Here is a 21,006-nt window from a genome sequence, read left to right as displayed (position 1 = left end):
TGACTATAAAATAGTTATTCTTCCCCATTGCTCTTGCTAACAGAATGTTGATTTTGTTCAGGGCATCAGTGGTGGAAGCTAATTATAATTATATTTTCACTGCTTTTACAACCTCCCTTTCAGCTACAGGTGGCATTCTGGCCAGTCTGGCCGATGATCTGTTAAGTGGAATTCTGCCGGGAAGACTCCAGGAAAAAAAAAGAGAAAAACATGGCAGATGGAACCCTTCACCCATCCTCCTTTTTCCTTTTTCTAACCTTTGTCTAACGTCAGAGCTGCCAGCAGTCCCTGTATAAGCATGGGTAAAAGAGTAAAGAATCATCACTCCTGATACTGGTGAGCCACTGAACCAACACCGGCCACTGACTACCTCCAGATTTCTTTTTATGTGAGTAAAATAAATGCCTACTTGTGCAAGCCATTTTAAACAAGTTTCCTCTTGCTTGAACTTGGACATCTTTCTGACAACATTTCCATGATAACCATGTTTTTATATTGTTGAAATAGATACTACTTGGTCACCACGTATTTTAAATACAATATTGTATTTATTCTGCTAATATATTATTTAAGTTTTTTGCACCTGTATTCATTGGTGAGCGAGGTCCATAATCTTCCCATTAAATGCTTTTTTGTCTAGTTTTGATAGACTCATAACAGTGGATGGGCAGCTTTTCTTCTCAGTCTAATTTCTGGAATAATTCGTATAAAGCTTATGTGTCAATATTAAAGACACCTGTCTGGGTCTGATACTTTCTTTTGGTGAATAAAGTTCTCATTGTTAATTTAGGTTCTTCACTTATTAGATGTACATTACAATAATCTGTTTCTTCTTGATTTAACTTTGGTAATAACTCATGGTTTTTTTAAAGTAAATTATCTGCTTTATGTAAGATTGCAATAGTACTGGAATAGAGTTGCTCATATTTTCTTATGGTCTTACCATCTTCAATGCATCTAAAGTTATCCTCTTTTTTCATTCCTAATATTGTTTGTCTATGTACTGTTTCTTTTCCCCATGATCAATCTTGTCAGTTTATATATTGCATTAGTCTTTACAAAGACTCAGCTTTTAACTTTCATTTCTTCTCTTCTTTTTTGTTTTCTATGTTATTATTTTCTGCACTTACTGTTTCTTTCCATTTACTTCAAGTGTGCAATACTGTTTTCATCTACCTCCTTGAGCTGATTGCTTTACTCATTTTCAATATTTCCTGTTTTAAAATGTGTGCATTTAAGACTACAATATTCCCTTTAAGTCCTTTTCTAGTTGCATTCTGACAGTTTAGATATGTAGTGATTTCACTGTCATTCAGTTCCAAGCATGTCACAAATTCCCTTAAGATTTCTATATTAACCCATGAATTATTTACAAGAAGGACTTTGTGTTTCCAACTATTTGGGATTCTTCCTTCTTTTTATAGTTGATTGTTGATGTTTTTGCATCATACAGTGTGGACTACAGGATAATGATTCTTCAGTATCTGTTGAGATTCCTTTGCCAAGGATACTACTCAATTTTTGTATATACGAGTGGTCTCAAGAAGAAAACATATTCTCCGTTGAGTACAGGATTACATATGTCAATCAGATCCAAGTTGTTGGTTGTGTTGTTTGCATTTTCTATATGCCTAATTGATTTTTGTTCACTCCGCTTACCAATTTCTAGAGGGTATAATTCAAACATCTTTATTATGATACTGTATTTGTCTAGTTCTTTCTTTATGTATTTTGAAACTGTATTTTTAGAGCACTCAGAAACAAGATGGTTCTATCTCTATTGTTAAAAAGAATTTAATGATCAAAAAAGATCATCTTCATTTTCTTCCTGAAAGTCTATTTTATCCAATGATAATATAATAGTACCAGACTGCTTTTTTAAGTGTATTTTTAAAAGTGTAAGCTGTAAAAATCCGAACATTTTATTAAAAGACAGTGTGTGCATAATGTAAGTTTCCACCCTACTCGTGTCCCCTTTCCCTTGGTTTCCCTTCTCAGAAGTAAACTGTTGTGTTTGTATGTACCCTTTTGCAAATATTCTAAGAGTTTTTAATTTCAATGAAAATGTAATTATATTGGAGTTTTTGTGAATTTATCTGTTCATTTTTCAGAAGTGCTAATTCTTTTGTTTGCTGCATTTACTGGCTCTATGATACTTTCATTTCATTAAAAAAATTTTATTGTGAGCTCATCTTTTTACGGGATTCTTGTTGCTTGATTTTGTAAGTAGAAATCTGTGAGTACTGTGTTGTAAAAGTGTTTCTAAAGAACTAATCACAAATGACAAGGTATTTGTGACTGCCATGGTCTCAGGAAAGCTCTCTTAGAAATCTTTTCCTTCAACAAGCATTTTCTACTAGAATGTTGCTGTCCTCAACTTCTGACCCTCTACCTGCCACTTTGATCTTGCCAAAAAGAAGGGTCTTAAATTCTACTTAAATGATAATTAAACTGGGCATAGAGTTCTAGGTTCATAGCTATTTTCCTTTAGTACTTTGAATATATTATTCCACTGTCCCCTATTGAATTTACCCTTCAGAAACTTTTTTTTTTTTTTTTTGGCAAAACAAAAATCTCCTAATTTCCCTATTTTTTTTTTTTTTTTTTTTGACAGGGTCTTCCTCTGTCACCCAGGCTGCAGTGCAGTGGCACAATCTTGGCTCACAGCAGTCTCGACCTCCTGGGCTCAAGCAATCCTCCCACCTCAGCCTTCCAAGTAGCTGGGACTACAGGTGCACACAACCACGCCTGGCTAATTTTTTGTATTTTTGGTAGAGTTGGGGTTTAGCCATGTTGGCCAGGCTGGTCTTGAACTCCTGAGCTCAGGCGATCCACCCTCCTTAGCCTCCCAAAGTGCTGAGATTACAGGAGCCTATGTTATCTTTTCTGAATCTCAGAGTCTCTCAAAATCCTCTAAATGCTAAGATCTTTGAGTCTATGATTGACAAAACTATATTTTTAACAGATGTACAAAATTAGTTGGGAAGCGATAATATTATCATTTTCCAAGCCAGTTTAGAGACTCCACTTTCAGCACCTAGGGACTGTATCTCACTTTTTTAAAAAAGTAGCAATGGTGCCAACATCTTGGTCTTTTTAGAAGTTTTTCAAGTTGCAGTCAGGAAAAGCTCTTATCAATAAGATAGATGGTCAAGTTGTGTTCAAAGATGACTGCAAAGTACTGAAACATTATTTTGTGAGCTCCATAAATAGTCTCCAAGGACATGACTTAAAGATAACTTCAAAAAATATTCTAAACAATGGCATAACTATTAGAAGAAGCATATAAATTCTCATTTGGTGAGCTAGTTCTTTGTTAGGCAAGCATTGTCCTATAGTAACAGGATTTGATAACATTAGTTTCAACATTGATAACAAGCTGTAACAGTCAGACAGTTTATACTCCAACTTCATCATATGTATGTCCTTGGGCAGATCATTAAACTTGTTGATATTAGTTTCTTATATAGTAAAATGAGAATAATTATACTTAGAGTTTGTGCCTGAAAATACCTTAAGGAATTCATTATGAGAAATAAGTGGAATCCCTAAAAATTTCAAAAAATTAAATTTTATGTATTCTGAATGCTAACATTGACTTATCCCAAAAGAACACCAAAACCCATAACAATGGACATAATTTCTTCGATAGTTAATATTGATTAGCATTATACAACTAACAAGTTATTACTTTCATCAATTGTTTTAAAATTTTGCCATTTTTTCTAGTTAAATTCTTTCATAGCCGTTGTACACTATATTCATAAGATTGCACTCATACAAAACACACATAGTAATGTTTAAGTAATTCACATTTAATGCATAAAAAATAAACAAAGGCATAGCTGTACAAAAAGAAATTATGAACCAAATTATGTTATGGATTTATGGAATTGCCTGGGATACTAAACCAGAGCTTTCTGGAAGGAGAACTTCATGTGATCCAACTTTAGAAGAGTACAGATGTGATGGCAGCTCCCCTTCCATCCCTCAGCACTTTGTGAGCTATGCAGCATTCAGGTCAGTCTTTGTCAATGCAAATAACATACATACTTCACATACTAGAGCAAGGATATTAAATGAAATGGACCCAGAAGTTGAGATATTATACATCCCAAATGGGCTTATCTCTGGGTACACACATAATGAGATAAATACTATATTTAGCTACTATATTTAGCACATGCCTAACACATAGAAAGTGTTCAATAAATAACAATGGTGTTATCATATTGCCATGGTTTTACTAACACATCTTTCCTATTATTCTAGTCAAGTTTTTATATTTGATTCTATAAAACACCTCGTTTTTTATACCTTGTCGCTTACAATTGAGTTCATGTTTAAATGGTTCTTATTCTGTTTTCCCAATGAATTTTTAATTTTATTTCTATCTTCTTCTACATGTTCCCATCTCCATCACTCCATGAAAAAAAATCTATCTGGAAGGATGAGTAATTGGCTTGTGGCTTCAGCAAGAGTCAATATGTCATTAAGTGCTTACATTTCCAAAAGAAGATACATCAGTAAGAAGTTAAAAGACAATATTTTGTAGAATGAAAGTTTACTGCTTAAGAAATTTTCTTTGATGGCTTGAGTTTTTCTCTAGAGAAAAAGTAGTCAAAACTCATTATATTTACAACAGATTTATAGTTGTTGCCATATTCAAATTTTCTCTCCAAGGTTTCTTTAACATGATTTTCTCTTCTTTAAGTGACCTTTGTCCCAAAACTCAGAGCCAGCATATAATGAGCATGAGACCCTGTTGTCAGTGGAAACTGTGACAAAGCAGCGTCAGAGATTTTAATGAGAAGAGAAAATACCAGGAGAAAAAAATAAGGGTAGAGTCCAATGTTCATTTAGATCAAATTAAGTAAAAATATTTACCTTAAGAGCAGTGCAGGATCAAATCTTCATTTCCCTGGTACAAGAGCTACTCTTTAAACATGCCTGAGTCAAATCACATGGAAATGAGAACAATAACTCTTTTTATTCTTCTGCCTCTCCAATCTACCAAACAGAATAATGAATAAGCCACCAAGTGCCACCAATGGTGCATGCTTCGTGATTTTTACATACAGGCACCATTCTTCTTTAAGGGAGCAAATTCAGGCTGATTCACTGGTAAATCACATGTTGATGATTTTGGCTTTGCATGCTGGATTTTAACATTTGGGTGCTGCCACCAGACACATGCTGTCTGATATAGAGCAGCCACAGGTGTCACAAGGTGAACTAAAAGCATATGAGCGTCACTAAGAAAACACACATGTGTCTTTGCTTTCTTAGGGAACCCATCTGCAAAACTTCACTCTTCAATCTTCCTTTTTGCTCAGCGGTGAGAACATAGGCACTAGAATCTTTCTAAAACAATCTTCAGAATATAACTTTCCCCCAGGGACAAGTGGCCCTGGATATTAACCAGAGCTTTAAATTAAACGTAATTGATGATGGTAGTGAATAGGAAAAAATACAGATTTGCCTATAAAGAACAAATAATATTCCTGTTTTCAAACACCCCAACTTTTTAAAAAGAACCATTCCTTACTATATCTTATTCATATGCGTGGAAAACTTTTTTTAAGTTTAAAATAAGGGAATAATACATATTTTATTATTGTGTTGGTTTAGATGATTTATGTTCAAAATATGTTAAAATGATGTTTTTAAAGCTGCTGGTAATTTCTAAAAGGTCACAGAGAGATATATACAAAAAGATAAAATTTGCCACTAGGGAATTAGTACATCAAAAAGGAAACTGTATACATTCAGTTATTTTTAAGACACAATCACTGTCTCAATTGAATTACCTGGTGATTAACAGAAAAATATTTTAGAGGGCAGATAAGGCAGTCTTGATACTGATTGCATCAAGCAGATTGTTAAAGAGGTGGGAGATAAAAGTGAATATGGAGTTTCAACATTGTGACCATAACGTTTGATAGTCAGATAAGACTGTCCACTCTACAGGAAGTGAAATACAACAAAGCATGATTAGATCACAATGTTCAAGGAGAGATCTCACTTTTGTTTTTTTTATGATGCAAGAATAAAAGCATTGTTTGCTCTCTCAGATGATAGGCACTTCACTAAGTGTGAAAATAAAGAACTGAAGCTGAGTCTACTTTTATGTCTTACCTAATTTCTTCCATGGTATGTGAAAACAAATCAAGAGAGACTGAAAAAGCTATAACTTTACTCATGTATTTTGTATACATTTAACAATTTACAAAATCTTTTTATAATCATCAACTGGTTTGATTCTCATCACAACCCTGATAGATAAACTGGCTAAGATTATTATTATTTCCACTTTATAAAATGAGGAAAACTGCTTAAAGAGGTTAGGTGATTTGTCCAAAATCAAGTTATCGGTGTTTGAGCCAAGACTCTGACTTTGTCTTGTAAATGTGCAGCAAGGACATTTTCTCCCCCAACTCACATTCTCTTTTCTTTTTCTTCCTCACTTGACTCAGTTTTTTTTTTTCTTTTTTGCTTGTTTTTGTTTTTTTCTTTTTTGAGATGGAGTCTTGCTCTGTTGCCCAGGATAAGGCTAAAATGCAGTGGCATGATCTCGGCTTACAGCAACCTCCACCTCCTAGGTTCAAGCGATTCTCCTGCCTCAGCCTCTCGAGTAGCTGGGATTACAGGTGCCCGCCACTGTGGCAGGCTGATTTGTTTTGTTTTGTTTTGTTTTGTATTTTTAGTAGAAATGGGGTTTCACCATCTTGGCCAGGCTGGTCTCGAACTCCTGACCTCGTGATCCACCTGCCTCAGCCTCCCAAAGTGCTGGGATTACAGGCGTGAGCCACCGTGCCCAGCCTTGACTCAGTTTTTGACTCAATCACTGTGGTGATCATCAAGTCCTATGTTAGCAAACAATTTTTTTATTGCAGCAGATTCAGGAAGCTTTTAGCCAATATAACTAATGTCAGTCTGGTTTAAGATTTACATCAAAGGAATAGTAAAAAACTTCTCTTTCCCATTCCTATTTTTGTCTCGGACAAGCATATATCCGATGTATGTGATAATTTGTGATATGTACGTATGGTCTGGCAAGAAAAGCATCAAATGTGCTGTCATTTGTGCACTATAGAAAAACAATTTGAAATACTTATGATAGTCCTTTGCAAAATATAGCGAATTCCTTATTTCCTGATGAAGTCTGCTTTAGAGTAACATCTTGACTATGCTATAGGCCTAATAACCACATAGCAAAAAAGACAAGAGAGAGGAAAGGAGGATCTTTGAATTTCTCTATGCTCTAATTATCATGTTGGGAAATCAGGATGTCGCTTTCTTGTTTTCTTTGTTTGTTTTAGCTTAACAATGCATTTAAATGAAAATCCATTAAATAAACCAATTTCATAGCAGAAATAATAGCATTTCTTCAGCAGAGTTCATGATCTTATTAGTCAAGACACACAAGATCTCACTTTTTATAAACAAACTGTGTATCAGCCTGCAGAGAGATAGAAATGAATGATGCAAATTCATAGCACATAGTTGTGGGAGAATAGTTAAGGGCAATTTATTCCCACAGTTTCTTTTCAAATAAATTCCCATTCTTTATGTAAATACCCAAGAGGCAAGGTTAGTTGATAAGTTACAGAGCGGGAACCACTTCTCCTCCAATCAAAATGGGAAGGCATTTCTGAAGCCCTGAATGACATGGGGTTGCATTAGGTAATTGAAGAATTGATAAGCAGAGAGCCCTGGCAGATAAATTGTAAAGGTTTGGTGCACTTTCATTTGTTTGTGATAAAGTCTAAAGCAAAGATGTTGTGGAAATGGAAATAATCAAGATAACAATAATGAAAATAGCTAATGTGTACAGAGCACCTGCTCTGGGTCAGAAACTGGGCTTTCAGAGGAAGCACCTACATGAATTATATAATTATTCACTGCATGGATTAGGGTATTGAGGCTTAGCAAGGTGAGGTGACTTTCAAGATCACAGTGGTAAATGATTTAGCTCAAGCTTGTCCAACCCATAGCCAGCAGGCCACATGCAGCCCAGGACAGCTTTGAATGTGGCCCAACAGAAATTTGTAAACTTTCTTGAAACATTATGAGATTTTTTTTTTTGCAATTTTTTAAGCTTATCAGCTATTGTTAGTGTTAGTGTATTTTATATGTGGCACAAGGCAAATCTTCTCCTAATGTAGCCCAGGGAAACAAAAGACTGGACACCCTTAGTTTAGCTGTAGTCCCAACCCAGCTCAGGAAAGAGCTTTAGAGGAAAAATCAGGTGCTCTGGCTCCAGTTTTAGCTCCTTTGCTAATTCTATGGTTTGGATAATTCACATGACTTTCATGCACTTTAGTTGCCTCACTGCTAATATTATAAGCTCAGTAATTCCTAATCTGTAGTAGACAAACTCCTGAGGTGGGGAAGGAGCAAGCAATGTGCTTGGAGTTCATTGCAAGTGATCCACTGACTAAATAAATCATGTGTTTTGCTTATATATGTGTTCCTATTTTACAGGTGTGTAGGTTTGTTTTGGGGATATCAAAATAAACTTAAAAATTATTTCTGGATTCATAGATTCATTGTCATGATTATGTTCTCAAACAATAAACTAAAAAAGTTTATTATTAAGTTGGGACTCTCAAAAATATTTTTACATCAAAATTGGGCCTCTGTTTCTTCAAAGGTAAGAAATCGTAAGTCAAGGTCATATCTCAAAACCCTTCCAGTTGTAAATTTCAATGATTACAAGAGACAATTTAAATGACTTATTAATTTTTAAAAGTTGCAGGAGCAATGCATTTAGATTACCTTTTCCCCAGTCATACAATGTATTTATGTGTTGCTTTTTTTTTTTTTCCTGGCAGAAATAGTGACTGCCCTGAATGTTTTGTTGAGATAGTCATTGAAAAGCAGAAGCTGGTAGATTTAGCAATGGCTGTTCCTTTGAAGTCTGAAGTCTCAGTGATTTTTCTCATAAATTGTCAATTTCCTATTGAAATTGGTGATCAGTTTGGTAAACCTTAGGAACTCTTAGATTTTTTCTAGGTTAGATGCTTGAAGACCATTGATAGTTAAATCAGAAATCAGCCATGTTGTGTTTCAGTAGACGGAAATCCTCTCATTCTGCCCACTGAGAATAGTGTGGATGATTTTTAACTACTTCAAATGGGTAAGGGCTGCACCTACAGTCCTGATGATTGTAGAAACAACTGCTACTGGAATGTTGTCCTTGAAGGTTTCAGATGGCTGTTCCAACCACGTTGGTGGCCTTTCTTGGGAATAAGTTGCACAATTCTCCTTTTGTTCATATGATACAAAACAAGCTAATTCTAATCAGGCATCTAACCTCCGCTTGCTCATGGTGGGATAGCAAATGGTTACAAAACTTCTCAGGACAAATTGGACATGTGGATGAAAATATTTGACTCAGCAGTTTTTCTCCTAAGAATTTGTCACACATGCCAAAAAATCATGTATTTACAAAGTATTTACAGTTAAAGATGTTTACCTTCCTGTTACTTACGAGAAATTGAAAATGATATAAATGGACAAAAATAGAGGTTTGATTACCTAAACTGTGTTACATCTGTGTAGAAATACTGTATAGCTATTACAAATTTTTGTAGAACAAATGTAATGACAATAAAAGATATGAAGTTAATAAAGGCAAGTAGGTTACAGATATGTACGTAAAGTATGATTTCCCTGAAATTTTAAACTTGTTTAAAAACGTATTGATGATTTTGTTTGCTTTGATTTTTTTACAGTATAAAACCTGACATGGCATTTGAAAGTAGAGCTTAGGGTATATCATAGGCTGCTTCTTCTTCTTTTTTTTTTTTTTTTTTTTTGAGATGAAGTCTCGCTCTGTTGCCCAGGCTGGAGTGCAATGGTGCCATCTCAGCTCACTGCAACCTCCGCGTCCTGGGTTCAAGCGATTCTCTTGTCTCAGCCTCCCAAGTAACTGGGATTATAGGCGCCTGCCACTATGTTTGGTTAATTTTTTTGTATTTTTAGTAGGGACAGGTTTTCACCATGTTGGCCAGGCTGGTCTCGAAATCCTGACTTCAGGTGATCCACCTGCCTTGGCCTCCCAAAGTGCTGGGATCACAGGCATGAGTCACCACACCCGGCCTAGGCTTCTTTTCTCCTTCCTTCCTTCCTTCCTTCCCTCCCTCCCTCTTTCTTTCTTTCTTTCTTTCTTTCTTTCTTTCTTTCTTTCTTTCTTTCTTTCTTTCTTTCTTTGTCTTTCTTTCTTTCTTTCTTTCTTTCTTTCTTTCTTTCTTTCTTTCTTTCTTTCTTTCTTTGTCTTTCTTTCTTTCTAACTCTGGGACTTGTAGTTAGAGTGTCTGCCTGGAAACTTTTCTCTCCTGTTGTTATGTTACTGGTTAACAGATCTCTTCTCTAAGCACATTTCAGAGACCCCCACTCAGACTCAATCATGTTATTCTGTTTTATTGTGGTCACAGCCATGTGAAGTTACCTTATTCACTTTTTTGTACATTTAATTATCATTTGTTTCTCTCAAAAGAATGTAATATCCATGAGAATTGAGGCCTGTCTACCCTATTTCCTGCTATGTGCCTGACACTTGGAACCATGACACATAATAGGTGCTCAGTATTTGTCAAATGAATGATTTCATAAGTGTATGAATCACATTTCTGTCTTTTCTGGTGGGCCTTTGGGATTCTTTGATTCTCACTTAGAGAGAAATCATGATATCTTGATATTCATCAGAAATAAGTGTATCTACCAATAACTGTCAAACACTTCCAGTCACCTCTGTTATCTCTGTTATTTACTTGACAATCATTAATTGAGTCTCTACCATGTGCTTATGATTATGCTAGGAGCAGACAGAGATATGAAATAAGAATTAGATGAGTTTTTGGCTCTCAGGAGGCCCATGGTTAATGGGACATACAGATATACAGCGTATGGTGGGATGGATCACTAACATATGGTGAGATAAGAAGAAAGAAAGGGGTCAGCAGGATGCTATGAGAACAAAGTAGGAGAAGTGATGAAACACCTTGCCAATGTGGAAGACTTCATGGAGGTGAGCTGGAAAGATATTCCAGGCAGAGGGAAGGGGATGTGTTTTGTCATCATGCCATGTTCCCAGAAGAATGAGCAGCTCACTGTGATAGACGTAGGTGAAGAGATGAGGCTGGCTGTTCAGGCAAAAGACTTATTGAGGCCATCCCTGTGCCAAGCTAAGTAGCGTAGCCTTTATAATAGGGAATGACAAAGAGTTCTAAGCATGAAGATTTCACAACAGGTAAAGCTCATTTAAAATTAGTAGGAGTTTCAATTACTTGGGAAAGAATATTCTGCATTTAGTGGGCATTATCCTTGATTCTTTCTCTTTTCTTACGCCTATATGCCACATATAATGACTAAGCCCTATAACTTGAGCTCCAACATATATCTCTAATAGTCTTATCTATTTCCTTTCATCTTAATTCCTTCTGTTAAGGCAATAATACCTCTTGCCTGGACTATTGCAGTAGTCTCCTAGTTGGTCTTCTCATTTAAATCTTGTTTCTCTTCAATCTATTGTCCACATGGCAGCCAGGGTCATCTTCTAAAATCACGAACAAAAGCATGCCACTCCCCTGCTTAAAACACCACCCACCGCCTTTTGTATAAAATTCAAACTCCCTCAAATGGGGAGGGATCCAGCCTCTGCTGATTATTCCAGTCTATTTTGAATCTCTCCATTACCCAATAGAGAATAGCCAAGTTTGGCCTCCTTTCCATGCCTCAAATACACCAAACTTTTCCTGGCCATAAAGTCTTTACAAGGTGTTTCATCTGCCTGAAATGCTTTTTCACCTACTTCACCTAGTTGGCTCTTCGTCATTTTCAGCTAACAGCTTAAACTTTATCACATTCCCTAATTAGTCCATCAAAGTAGGTTCCCCCCTCCTGTGGTAGCCAGCCTCCAAGGTGGTCCTCAGTGATCCCCACCTCCTGGTATTCATGCCATTATTTAGTCCCCGTATCAGTGTCCAAGGGCTGTCATAACAAGTTACCACAAACCAAATGGCTCAAAACAACAGAAATTTATTTTATCACAGTTCTGGAAGCTAGAAGCGCAAAATAAAAGTGTTGGCAAGACCATACTTCCTCCAATGGCTCTAGGGAAGAGTTCTTCCTTGCTGCTTGTAGCCGATGGCCGCCTACAATCCTTGACACTCTTTGGTTGGTAGATGCATGACTGTAGTCTCTGCCTCTATGTTCACATGGCTCTCTTCCCTGTGTGTCTGTCTCCAAGTCTCTCTCTTCTTATAAGAACACCAACCACTGGACTTCAGGCCCACCATATCCAGTATGACCTCATCTTAACTTGATTATGTCTGCAAACACTTTGTTTCCAAATAAGATCACATTCACAGGTGCTGGGGAGAAACCTCCTGTCAACATCTGGCACCAACTTGCTAGTCACATAAGTGAGCCATCCAAGCTGATCCTCCAACTTTTAGTAAGCCTTCAGTTGATGGTGGCTCAAACCATCATCTTCACTGCAACTTCCTAATAGATCTTGAGCCAGAATCATCAACCAAAGCAAGTTCTGAATTCCTGGCCCATAGAAACTTTGATATAATAAATGCTTATTCTTTTAAGCCACAGCAGTGGAAAATTAATACACCTCTTATTTTCTGTTTTATGCTCATTATAAAACATGTATTTAATAAATATTGGCTATTATTATTGTTAAATTATTTAGAAAAAAATATCTTAGGTATCATATCATTTAAATCTATTTATGATTCATCCTTCCTCAGTTATAACTGCAAAATACGATAATGTCTAAAGGCCCCTAGAAAGAAATAACTTTCTTGCTAGATTAGTAAAAGAAGACCTACCACTCATTACAAAGAAACAAACCACAGACACACACACAAACATGAATGAATCTCAAAAACGCTCAGCAACACAAGCCAGACACAAAAGAGCACATGCTACATGAGTCTATTTATACAAAACTCTAGAAAGAGACACATCTAATGTAGAGGGACAGAAAGCAGATCAGTGCTTACTTGGAGCTGGGGGTGAAGGGGTAGATTGGCTGCAAGGAGGTACAAGAGAACCTTTCAAGGTGACAGAGATGTTCCATACATTGATTGGTGTGGTCATATGAGTGTACACATTTTCCAAAACTCATCAAACTGTGTCCTTAAAATGTATGCATTTATAATATGTAAATTATATCTCAATTCAGTTGATAAAAAAGTACAATTTTTTTGATCGTTCATTGAACCAAGTGCTTTACATAATTATCTATAGTAAAAAAGCAATAGCCTCATTTTTGGAAAATGGAAATTGAACCTCAGATTAAATGACTTCTTCAAAGCCACACAGTCTTAGGTCCAAACATTTTGCTTGTTTAAAAATGCTTTATTAAAGTTAAAAAAATTATATGTTATCTAATTCAGGAACGGCAAACATCTAATATTTTCAGGAGCTTAGTATTAAAAGTATATAGGAGGGGGCCAGAGATAAAGCAATAGTGGAAAGTTGGGACTTTTTTTTCCTTGGAAGTTGAGGGACTAGCCAAATAAATCATGTCCCAGAGTCACAGTCAACCTTTGAATATTCTACAGGTATGGAACCTGAAACTAAAGAGATTAATTAACTTGCCTGTGGTCACCCAGCTACCAAATAGCAGATCTCTTGGGGAAAGAACCAAGTTGATGTAGGTGAAATAGGAAAAAAGATGAAAAGTAGAAAGTCAAATACTTAAAACCCCACTACATAAGAGATTATTACACTTATGTATTTATTTAATTCAAAAATTTGGTAGAATACATAGTGTAGCTCATCTGAGTTTTCATGACTGACTCATTTTCCTGTTCATTTTTCATTTCTCAAAGTATTTATTGAGCCATCATTGCATGCAGAGTAGTAGGCTTGGAGACCTACCATCCAGTGTGCTAAGTGTGCCATCCTCCTTGAGTTATCCACCTCAGCTCCCATGAGCATCAGCAAGTCAAGCAATTGTTTTTATGACTTTTGTCCCGACTGTACATGTACATGTCCACTTTCCTTGTCTCCAATTATCTATAATACACACTTTAGACTTTATTATATCCCTGTATAATGCTGTCTGGTCCAATAATTGTTTTAAATGTGTATGTCTTAACTTCCAACATAATTTATAAAGAACTTATCCATGTAACCAAATACCACCTGGACCCCAAAAACCATTGAAATAGAAATTAACAAAATGAGAAATTTCTGAGCAGTGTAAATGTAAATATTTTAAATGCCTTAATAGTCCCATAGCGCATAGCACAAGGTTAGGCACATGGAAAACTCTCCATCAATTCTTATCAATTGATTATCCTGGTGGCAGAAGATGTCTTAGGTTGTATTCCCCAGAAGCCCAACCTGAGATAAGGATTTGAGGGCAAGTAGTTAATTTGGGATGTGATTCCTGGAAGTGCTGATGCGGACATGAGGAAGTGAAACAAGGAAGGAAAGAAAGTGAAGACCGGGACTGTTCATTCCTGTGTGGGTAATTGGAGTTCAGTTCCACTGGGGACTTCTGGAAAAAGTCTGTTGAATACACCTTTGAGTTGTCTGGCCTGAGGGATATTTATCTACCAATTTCCATTCATCACTGGTTGAGAGCTGTTCTTTGGGCATTAATTTCCCAGGGCCTCCTGTGCAAGTGGAGCCTGCTGTAGTGGTCAGGGAAAGCACCTTCAGTAAGTACCAGGTGCCTCAGTAAGACTTCACTGGTGTGCACGGGAGTGAGGAGTTCTAACACGGCATGTCAGGGCACTAACAGCTTCTGCTACATAGCACATTTCAATCAAAGGAAACTTTTTTCATGGAAACATTTATTTAGTGCCAACATTGTGATATACTCTGGAATAAAAAATAAATAAAACACGTTCCTTGTCTGCTAGGAACTTAGATCTGTTACTTCTCATTGAAGAACAAGGACAAAAGAAGAGAAAGAAGAAGGAAGAAGGAAGGGAAAATAGCCCAGCCTCCATTCCCATTCAATCTATACTCTCTGATGAAAATTTGATGCTGCTCTGCCTACCAATTCATTATAGTCATCATTACTAAATAGCCATCATGTTTAATGGCTGGTAGTCACTACGAGAGTGGCATGGAGTCAGACAAGAGTTTAGAAGAGCGAGGAGGTATCTTTGTTCACCTCTGGTCCCTAGTGTGTTCCAGGCCTGCTTCATTGAAATTTCTGCATCAATATTTCATTAACTCATACCAAGCATGCAACATGACTTTCTGTGTAAATTAAACTAATATTTGAAATGAAGAAAAACAATCATGGGAGGGGTAGTCACTTACCACAAGGACTCTGCAAAGAAGTTACATGGAAAAGGCAGCTGTATTTTTGTGCTTTTGCCATGAAATGGAGCAGACAGTCTGTTCTGTAAAGTACTATAATTATAAAGCAATTTGCCACCTCTAATGGGAGGACTTTCTTTCATAAAATATTAACTAAATATAATATCGGTGCAATAGGTTAGAAACAGTCTTAGTTTCTCCATAAAAAGTCAATTTGTAACCACTGTGAATGTCTTCTTCAAGATGATGGTAACCAGAAACATCCTCTGTGCCCATTGTCACTTGGCCTTGAATTAAGCACAACACATTTCTCCTGTCCTCCCTCGCTAATTTGAGGCTAAGTGCTTTTCCCTGTAAACATGTTAATTTGCAATGCTGTTCTGTCTTCTCGCGGAGTACTTCTCAACGGAATGCACTGCTGTTGCCCAGGCAATTTTGTTGTGATAATGGTGGCCCCAAAGTCTAAACTGTCAACAAATGAAAAAACTCAAAGCTAAGTTGAAGACACAGTTTGCAAAACTCAAACCTCTTTGTACTGTTGAATTACTTGTGTCTTTTGAAATCATGGAAAGAGATAGTTCTTCTTGTGAGATTGATGTTCTCCAGGCAGGGTTGTTGTCCAGACTGCAAATGCAGGCAGAGATGCCTGGAGTTACCAACTCAGATTTTGCAGGCAAAGGCAAAGGCTCTGGTTGCAAGGAGACAAACAAACAAACAAACAAAAACAACTTTTTTAAATTTTCTTTTCTACTTACATATTTCCTTATATTCAGGAACTGGTTTTCCTATGCAGCTTGGTTATTATCCTTTTCCATCCGGAGGTAGCAAACCCTCTCTAACTATTAGCCAATTTGTTTTCTAGGGAAAAGAGGCAATCCAAAGTGAAAAGTGAAGAAGTTTGTCTCCCAGTATTATTTCAAGCCACTGTGTTATTCTTCACTGACTTCTCAAATTGGAGAGAGAAAAAAACACACCAAAAACAAAACAAAACAAAACAAAACAAAAATCAAATCCCCAAACACTATTGTTTTTAAAACCATCTTCATTAGACATAACATATAGAAAATCCATATTTGCTTATTTGGAAATTGCCTAAGGGCTGCATCAATTTCCATACATTCCTTTGTTGATCTACAAGTCTTAAATGGATCATCAAACTCTATTAATTGTAGTCAGCAAAATCCTTTTAGTTTTCTCATTCTTAGGAGTCTTGAAATTTAGCCAGAAAGTTTTCAAAGAGGATATTTGTTATAGTAAGACCCAGGAACAGAAACATTTATTAGATAAATTCTGAATGAAAGCTGGAAGTAGAACTCTGGCCCTATGTTCCCCTCCAGGGATGTGAATATTTTGCTATAGGTTGGTTGACAGTTGCTATATGTTCTGAATGAATGAATGAGTCCATGAATTTAATCAAATATTCATATTTAAATCTTGGAATTTTTAAAAGCATGTTGCAAACTGGTATTATAGCATAATCTAATATTTAATATATATTTTGTGTATTTAATTATTATTATATTGAACATATTTTTCTTTACTATATACGCCACAAATGTTTATTTATGTCTATATGTGTGTGTGTGTGTGTGTGTGTGTGTGTGTATCTATATATAGTGAAAAAAAGTCTAGAGGGGTATACAGAAATATACAACATGATAAAAGTGATTCTTTCTGGGAGATGGGATTCAGTGCTGGGCTTCCTTTTAGATGTGAAAATGGAAAAAAAATTTAGTTGTGAACTATTTCAGATCGCCAGGAATAGAATACAGACCACCATAAGAAACACTCACAGACCACCTCTCAGCTTTATCAAATCTTAACATTATGTGATATTTTGTGTCATGTCATTTTTTTAAAAGGAAATTAACATTTCAGACATAATAAAGACTCTTCATTTTTTCACATCGTGTGTTTCTATAATATTTGAATTTTAAGTAATAAACATATTTATGATCAGCAAAAAAGCAGTAACAACTTTAAAATACATGTCAGCCAGGTCAAACTGAAGAGAAGAGGGTTCTCTCTCTTTCCAAAAACTTTTTCCAAATCTGTTAACAAGAAGTAAGTGATCTTATTTCCGCCTGTCTTTCGGCTCACAGCTGTCTGGCAATTGCAAGTGGCAGGTTGGGACTGAAGAAACACAATGTCATCTTAGGTGCTGGTGGGTTGGCAAGCCACATGTTCCGATTTATCCCTGTCAGCCGCAGGCCCTATTAACTATTTTTAATGAATCACCACTGCTTTTACTTTTGCCATCAGCCATGACCTTCACCATTTAGAAACACATGGTCTCTCATAAACGATAGCCCACGACATATAAACTTGAGAAGGATTCTATCACAGCTCAAACTACAATATCTATCACTAAAACAAACGGCTCATTCTAGCTGAAGAGACACTCATATATATCACGGAACCAACCTTCCATATTTTGAAATTTACTGCCCCATGTTGGCTGATTTTTTTTAAGGAGGCCAGGCAACCTTGCTCACTTAATACTTTTGATAAACTTCTGCTGACAAGGAGTGTGATTAATGATGGTTAAAAGAATTGAATCAAGAGTAGAAAAGACAGAGCCAAAAAAGCAGACTGCTGGGCTGATGGAAACTAACGTCTCTACAGAAATATATGATGGACCCTCCTTTTTTACCATGCCAAGTAATTACTCGCACAGGCCTGTTGTAATAATTCCTATTACAGCCAAAACGGAAAAGTCAGTAACTCACCGCCCTGGGACAAGGTGAAGGCAAGGCCAGAGTAGCATGGATCAATATTTCATTTACTCACTGAGGTTAGCTTCTATCCCTGTATCAAATTCTTTTACAGAAAGCCATGAAAGAAATGAGGTTTGCTGCAAAACACCAATACAGAGGCCTTGTTTCCTTGGGGTGCTTATGAAGGAAGCAGAGCAACAAACCCTTTCAGGGAAACAATATGCACTCAAGGTCACTCATTACTTGCTACTGTTGGAAAATAAAGTGCCATTAGCCTGATATGAGTAATGTACATCAATCAGCTGCAGACCAGAAAAAGTAGGTTTTCAACTTGGTGGTGCTGCTAATAATGAATGATCCATTTGAACACTGTTTACACAATTTGACAATTGTGAAAAAATTTTCTCTTGACAGTGCATCATTTGTTTAAAAAAATAATCCCATTAATATTTATCCCTGATTACCTCCTGCCTTAAAAAAAAAACAAAAAAGGAAAGAAAAAGAACAGGGGAAAAAATGCCATAACAATTCCTCTGCCACCAAGAAGTTTTGTACTTTTCTTGCACTTAAATTATAGTTCAACTACAAAATACCCTATAAAACAAAAAATGAAATATATCTTATTGTTTCTTAACAGGTTTCCTTTTACAGAGCTTAAAATGTATGTATCCCATTCTACTCTAAGTATCCTCTGTTGCTTTCTTGGGAAAGGATTCAGTACTAACTAATTTTAGATCATATATGGATATACTGAACTAGGTTGTCCTTGATACTGAATTCTTTCAATTTCACCCTAAAATCAAATTTAAGTAGTCCCAACATCTATGAATCCTATGCTGAATGCAAAATCTAAATTTTTTTTCTTACTACATTTATTGTTTTGTGTTTTGGGTTAGAATAGACCACAATGTTGCACTGATCTCTTTCTTAAGATTTTATAAGAACCTCTGTTTACAAAGAATATTTTCACTATGCCACACATTTCCATGCAGAATGGTGTTAGGGAAATATTCTTGTATTTGCTTTTTTTCCCCACATCTATATAATTTCCAAGTTGCTTTTCTTATAATTCCAGGAAGGAAGAAAACATAGAAAGACTGATTTGCTTGCTTAAAAACATAGTCTACTAGCAATAATAACTGGTAATCTTGAACATTTCTTACGGTTTGTGTTTTCAAAGCCATTCTCTACCAGATCTCCCTATTTTCATGCCATGGAATGAAGTTTAGATCAAGGGTAGGGAAGTCCTTGACTGTTATATGGGCCTTAGATCCATTCTCATCTCCAGAAAGCAAAGGTCAGCTGGGCTCAGAATTGATTCAGGCCAGCAGGACTTGCAGCATAGCCAGTCGACATCTTGGAAGTATTTTCAAGCATTTGGGGTCTGCAGATTTTCCTAAGAATTTTCACCCCTCCTCCACTCCACCCCTTAAACTTGGACCCCAGGAGTATTTCAAGGGAAATTCAATCCATATGTGCCTGATTCGTGTTCACTTAACTCATTGACATGTTGTTTTCCAAGAGCTGATTGATGTACAAGGAGTCTTCTGACCTTTTTTCCTGAACCTTGCAGAACTGCCATTCTTTGAGCTGGAAAATTGCCTTTTACTTGGGGTAAGTAGCACTTTTGAGAGTTGAAAGTTTTAAACTCAGCTTGAAACATAGTTCCCAAATCTGCGTGGGATTCTGGGTTTGACAAATGTGGCCTCAATACCTTTGTATAAAGTCCTTTCTTGCCTCATATTTTTTTTCATGTGTGACACCCGTAGCTAGAGAAAAAAAATACAAAGATTGTGATAACTTTCACAGCATCCAAGCAGGTATCTTTGGAAGTTGTAGCATCACTCCAATGGTTTAAGATGTCCAAGTCCATCTGTTCTCTTGAACCACCCTTCACCTGCCTTGATTTCTTTCATGTGGTCTCAACCCAAAGAACTTCCTTTGCCAAGTTTTAAATGTGTAATAAAGGCAGCAGCTGACTTTAAACCCTGCTTTGATTCTGTTGGGCAACATCTCAGCTTGTGTTAGGTTCCCTGGCAAAGTATTCCAGTAGACTTTCATAATACTGCCCCTTGGAACTCATCCTAAATTATGCCCCTAAATCATAAAAGTTATAAAGACAAGCTACTCCCTCTATCCCTTCTGCTAAGTTAAGAGGGAGCTGTGATGGGGGCTGTGCCTCTGCCCATGGACAATTGTTAATTGATCTAGAATAGCTAGAATAAAACATGAAAGAATAGTCTGTTAGCTCTTCTAAAACTCTGGATAGAGAGGCTTAATTAGGGCATACAACAGAAATCTACAAACCCAAATGCCTATGGGAGCCAAACAAGAAGTGTAGATCGGTGAAGCCGATTGAGTGAGGACTGTTTTAAACGGAGAACCCACAGCTAAAGGAACAGCCAATGTCCAGACACAGCCACTGTAAATTGTTTCTGGCTTGGTGTTGCTAGGTCTCTTTGTTTTTCAAGAGAAGGTAGAAATCCCCTAATTGCAAATATTTGTGTCTAATTCACATATGGAAAGTCCTGTTTATCAGCCAAATTTAGCCTACCAACTACAAATATGTGCTATCCAAAGTTACAAAGGGAAAGAGGAATAACACCTAATATTTACTGGGCAATTGTTGTATGCTAGAAACTATGCTAAGTGCTTTATAGACATTATTTCATTTGCTTCTCACCATTTTCCTACCACATGGATATTATTACTTTTCTCAGTCATAGCAAGAGAAAACTAAGATTTGGTGTCTTTTTTAAGAAATACAGATTCTTGGGTCTTTCTCCCAGACCTACTAAATTAGAATCTCTAGGCATGAAACCCCAGGTGACTGGAATGTTCACCAATGCTGGAGAACCACTGCATCATGCTATGTCAAAAAACGTATGCACTGAGCTTTAGAAAGGATCTGGTGCAACTCCTCAGTTTATAAATGAGGCACTATCTCTCTCTCTTTTTTTTTTTTTTTTTTGGACAATGTCTC

At 36.4% G+C, this 21,006-nt stretch overlaps 1 long non-coding RNA gene across 1 annotated transcript in view; it reads left to right on the top strand.

Moving 5' to 3' along the window:
• The first annotated feature begins 320 nt into the window (after window positions 1–320).
• LOC134807294 (uncharacterized) overlaps window positions 321–21,006 on the top strand; it is a 48,452-nt gene continuing 27,766 nt past the window's right edge. Inside the window, exon 1 of the long non-coding RNA XR_010147382.1 lies at window positions 321–388. This is a non-coding gene — a long non-coding RNA (uncharacterized LOC134807294). The remainder of the gene's footprint in view (window positions 389–21,006) is intronic.

This window comes from Pan troglodytes, chromosome 9 (assembly GCF_028858775.2).
Source record: "Pan troglodytes isolate AG18354 chromosome 9, NHGRI_mPanTro3-v2.0_pri, whole genome shotgun sequence".
Lineage (NCBI taxonomy): Eukaryota > Metazoa > Chordata > Mammalia > Primates > Hominidae > Pan > Pan troglodytes.
The sequence above is the reverse complement of the archived record's forward strand: the minus strand, read 5'-3'. Positions and strand labels throughout refer to the sequence as shown.